Source organism: Taeniopygia guttata, chromosome 14 (genome assembly GCF_048771995.1).
Source record: "Taeniopygia guttata chromosome 14, bTaeGut7.mat, whole genome shotgun sequence".
In the NCBI taxonomy this organism is placed as follows: domain Eukaryota; kingdom Metazoa; phylum Chordata; class Aves; order Passeriformes; family Estrildidae; genus Taeniopygia; species Taeniopygia guttata.
This window is the reverse complement of record NC_133039.1, coordinates 4951719-4956926: the sequence shown is the minus strand read 5'-3', so window position 1 is coordinate 4956926 and position 5208 is coordinate 4951719.

Below are 5208 nucleotides of genomic sequence, written 5' to 3'. Positions count from 1 at the left end.
GCTCTGTTTCCTTGCCTCCTGCTTCCCTCTCGATGCAGAGCCCAAAGCCACCCTCTCATGGGGAGGGTTTTGGCACTCCAGGTAAGGTGTGTGTGGGCTGGGCTGTGCCTGGGTACAGCCCCAGTCTGCACTGGGAGCTGTGGAGCATCACTGGGAGTGCTGGGATGAGCACTTTTGGGGTTACAGCCCTGTTCTCCTGGGTGTCCTGGGTTTGGGGATGCTGTTCTGTGGTGTTTGTGGCTGTGGGCTCAGCTGAAGAAGGAGCTACTCCGTGTTTAGGAAATGCTTCTCCTCCTTGGATCTCTGCACATCCAACTGCTGAGCTGTGCTGATGTGGGACAAAACATCAGTGCCAGGCTGGGTGGGGATTGGAGCAGCCTGGGCTAGTGGAAGGTTCCCTGCCCACGGCAGCAGGGTTGGAATGAGATGAGCTTTGAAGTCCCTTCCAACCTGAGCTGTTCTGGGATTCTGTAACCATTATCCCTGGCTCAGTGACTCAGTGAAGGTCCATTTCTCTGGGCAACCCCAGGCCACCTCCCACACCTCTCTCTGACAGCTCCAGCCCCTGCACAGCAGACAGGACCTGCACCACTGCTCTGTGTGAAGCCAAGGGCTGAAATCAGGTAGGTGCCAGGTGAAATGTGAGCTGGGATGGCCAAAATGCCATCAGTTGGCACCATGTCTGCGTGGATTTAGCTGAGCTGGGCTGGCTCAGGCTGCAGGAGGGGGAAATTGGGATGGGGGAGTGGGCAGGATGGACTGCTTGTGGTGATGGAAACTCCTGAGGCATTAACCTGCCTTGGCAGCAGCACTTCTGCCCTGGCAGCCACCTCTGCCCCCTGGGTTCTGGAGCTCTGCAGTGGTGGCTGAAAGGGCTCTGCCACCCACACTGAGGAGCTGGAGGGGAGTGGGATAGATGTGCTGGGGCCACACAGTCCTGGGCACGTCTGTGTGACCAGTGCTCAAGAAAATGTGCACCCTGTTGAGCTGTCTCTGTGCTACTGCTCCCAGGGGCAGTGGCACACAGAGGAGCCAGGCTTCAGCACCTTCTTTGAGTTAAGAAAATCCACAAAATAAACACACAGGAGGAGCAGCTCACGTACTCGTGTGCTTAAGTCGACTTGCCCCAGATAGGTGAAGTAGAGAAAAGCCTCAGAACTGGGGTGTGATCAGTTTTAAAAAGATGAATGAGTCCATGCAGAACTTGTGGGACTGTAGGAGAGCCTCTTGCCTGAAGTGATCCAAGGTTTTATTCCCAGAGGGGTTCATGGGCTCTCCTCTGTTTTTCTGTTCTGGCAGGTCTGCTCACCCAGGCAATGGAGACCCTCCTTCCATCCCTCCTGTGCTTGTGTTTAAGTTATGGATTTTATTGTTCCAAGAACATTTATCTGAATGTGCTTTGTGGGGAGGGAGGAAGGAGATAAGGAGGGAGGAGGCTGAGGAAAGAATGTGCTTTTGGACTCTGCTAAAGCCTCCATCTTATTGCTGGGACTTGCTGTGGGGTTTTGGAATTCATGATCCCAGGGGAGGACTCGGGGAAATGACTGGAAGAGCTGTGGTCAGTATGAAACACTGGTGGGAGGAAACCCAGGGATAGCCTGTGCAGAGCATCCCTCTTCCCTTTTGGTACTGATCTCATGTCCTCTGCCAGCTTATCTCCTGGCAAGGAGGGACCTGACTCGGTTTCCAGGAAGGAGAAGTGGGGTGGAGGTGTGGGAATGCTGAGGATGCAGAGCTCAGCTTGGCAAGGGAGAGATTTTCTGCTTGGATGTCTCGGAGTGTTTCGGGGTTTGCCCTCACCTGCACAGCCATGCGGTGGCCACAGAGAGTGGTGATGTCAGGGAAAGGGGGCAAAAGGCCCTGGTTCTTCCACTGCTGGGACAGTCTCTGGGAGGTCTCCAGGACTGGGATGGCAGAGGAGAGGTCCTCTGGGTCTGTGCTCCAAGTGCAACTTCACCCCAGGTCAGTCTGGGAGCAGTTTGTGCATCTCTGGCACTGACATGGAGGCAGGGGAGGAGGGAATGTGGAGGAGACAGGGCAGATTGCTCAACTCCCAGAGGCTGAAGGATATCTGCAGCCACAGGATGCAGCTGGCAATTCCCAAGGTGCTGATTTTGGGTTTGATACTTCCCAGCCCCAGAGCTGGCCTCTCACAGGGGCTGAGAGATGGGGCAGAGGTGGAGCAGCATGTGGGTGAGGTTCTGCCCCTGGGGAGAGGTGGAAAGTCTTGGGGAGGATCAGGAGAGGAGTGATGGTGTCAGGGCATGGATGAGCTGTAGCCCTTTCTGGCCTTTTTGGTTGCCACCACAGTGGACTCCAGGGTCCCATTCCCATTTCACTGTGCTTGAATTTGAGTTTTGGTGTGGTGGTGAAGGCTTGCATGGTGAGAGAGAGCCATGGCAAGTGGAGAAGAGAAGAAAAAGGATGAGCTTTCTTTTTCCTAGGAAGCACAAATGGATGGAGCAGTATTTCTGAACAAACAAGTCTCTCCTCCCTGTCTCCTGGAAGGTGAGGAAGGTGCATTATCAGAGCACCATTACTGTCCTCTCTTCTCCTTACCCCCACCAATGAATAGGAATTAAAAATACAACTAATAAAACCCTTTTACTTTCTCTAGCAGGAGGGAAAAAAAAAAAAAGCAAAGCAGCCTTGAAAATGCTAAAGGACATAAAGGGCATTCATGAAAGGGTTGGATGGTGGTTATTGCAGCAGGGGGAAAAACATTATTTCACTGTGCAGATAAAAGGAAGTGGAAAAGCAGCATATTTATAGCTGGGGAGCCTGGATTCCTTGTTAAGCTGCTATTATCAAATTAATGTCAAAATGCATCAAACAGGCACGAGTGTTCTGGGCCCCTTATGCAAAGTGCTTGCAAATTGGTTACAAATACATTTGTTTACAGGGGACGAGGCAGGAGCGAGCTAATTAGTCATTGTAGCAGGGCTGTTTTGTGTCTTTTTTTTTTTTTTTTTACATTTTTTTGGCAATTACACAAACAAGCTGTTTTGAAGTATAAATACACGCTGCATTACAGCCCCTTTAAAGGGGAATCAAATGGGAATTGTGGGATGCAGAGGGCTTGGTGTGAGTGGTGTGGAGCATCGTGGTGGATGCAGCAGGAGTGCCACGCTGAGCACTTGGCTCTGGCATGTGGTGTGAAAGGGAACAGCTCCCATTCCTGGGCATCAGGAGGATGGGATGTGGGTGGAAAGGGAACAACTGGTTTTTGGGTCCTCTGAGAGGCCAGAACCCCCTCCTATGGGGCACGGTGCTGTTTTCATACAGAACCTGTTAAGGTTTCAGCTGCCCACCTCTATCATGGGAATTCCCTTTGGGCTTGGGATATTTTGGGGTGTTTTTGGTGTCTGTGGCAGCTGCCAGCTCAGGGTGTGAAGCTCCTTGGTGGGTACTGACATGGTTCTGGATGTAGAGAGCATCCTGGATGTGTGAAGGAAGGAATCTGGTGTGAGCTCTCCCAGGTGAACGTGTCCTCAAGGCTTCTTTAACAAAACCACAGGCTGCACCTCCCAAACCCATTCAGAGGAAGGGAAAGAGGAGAGCTTATCTGATCCTCAGTGTGGGAATGGTTGGGGAATTTGGTTGGGGGGCAGATGGAAACTTCCTGCTGCCCTGCATCTTAATATGTCCCATTCTGGGAGTAAATCACACCTCTGCCAATCAGGGAAGCTGCTAATTGAATCTACTCTGGTGGGAGAGCATAAAGCCAAGAGGCATCTACCACCATTATTTTTAATTTACTAAGAAAGAGAAAAGAGAGAGGAAGGAACAAGTTGTGCCCCTCTCATGCTGGAGGCCCTGACATTTCTTGGCAGAAGGTGCAAAAACCCCGCAGCTGCTTCTCCATTTGGATTTGGTTGTGGTAAATCTGCCCTTCAGGCTGAAATAACCCTTCTGAGCAGGTCCTGCACTCCCAGAGGTGCTGGGAACATTGAGTTTAATGCCATCATAAAAGCCTGTTGTGAGTGGGAACAGAACAGGAGAAAATCTCAGAGGACAAAGAGCAGTGGAGAGGGCAGGGCTTTCCCCAGCCTCCTGCAGGAGCTCAGATGTTTGCACCAGGTTTTGTTCATTTAAAACTCAGGGTAGCATTTCTTTGCACCTTGGACCTGCTTTTCAGCACTGCCTTCAAACTCCAAACCTCTCATTCCCATTTGCTTTGTTGGCTTTGGAGGGCTCATTTGCCACGGGGAGGGTGACCCACTCCATTGGGATCAGGGGCTATGATTTTGAGGAATATTCCCATTTCCAGCATCATCCTACCCCTGCCCTACAAGCTGTGCAGGAGCACAGCTCAGCTGGCCAGCAAATACTCGAGCAGCTCCTTGTAACCAGGCTCTGACTCCTGCCCAGTTGTTCCAACCAGGATCTGTCTCTCTTCAGGGCTCTGGTGTGACTGTCACCTCCTGTGATTGCTGGTGACCGTGCCTCGGGATCCTGCCCTGGTTTGAGCAGGATGTTGCACACCTGCTCTTCTCATCCAGGGCTGTTCCAGCATCTCCTTGCTCTGACAGTTGGGAGCAGACCTGGAATTCCCATCCTCTGTAAGTCACTGGTCACCCTTCCCTTGGAGAAGGCTGTGGAGCCCAATGGCTTTGCCTTGGTGGAAGGGGGTGATGGGGCACAGACCTGTGCTTGATTTCCTTCTCCTCTGTTAATTAACATAATGAGGGTGCAGCTTTTCCTGGACTTGAGTGTGGCAGTGACCTCCAGGCTGCCTGATGACCCCTCAGTTTCCAAACGTGCCCAAAGTACCCAAGAACCTTTCTTGGTGTGTTCTTGGGCGTGTTCCTCAGCTCCTGTCCCATGTCCAGAGGGATGGAAGCACCAACCTTCAGTTCTGCCCCCTGTATTCCCCACAGAACAGGATGTTCCCGTGGGATTGAGGTCCCCAAGGTCTCTTAAACGCTTGCAACAAAGAGGAAAACATTACAGTTGTCCTGCCCTTGTGCTTGTTGAGCTCAGGGGAAAGGATGAAGGTGTTTCCTCGAGGCTGAGGGACAGGAATTGGGTGCTGGCCACGGAGATGAGGATCCCCTGGGTGTGGGGTGTGGGGTGTGGGGTGCAGAGCTCGGTGCCCGATAAGGCTGCGGGCGGTTCGGGGTAACCCAGCATCCTCTTCCTCTCCTCGGGAATCCCACGTGGGCAGCACCAGGGCTGAGCTGGCCTGGGGAGGGATGTGGTCTCTCC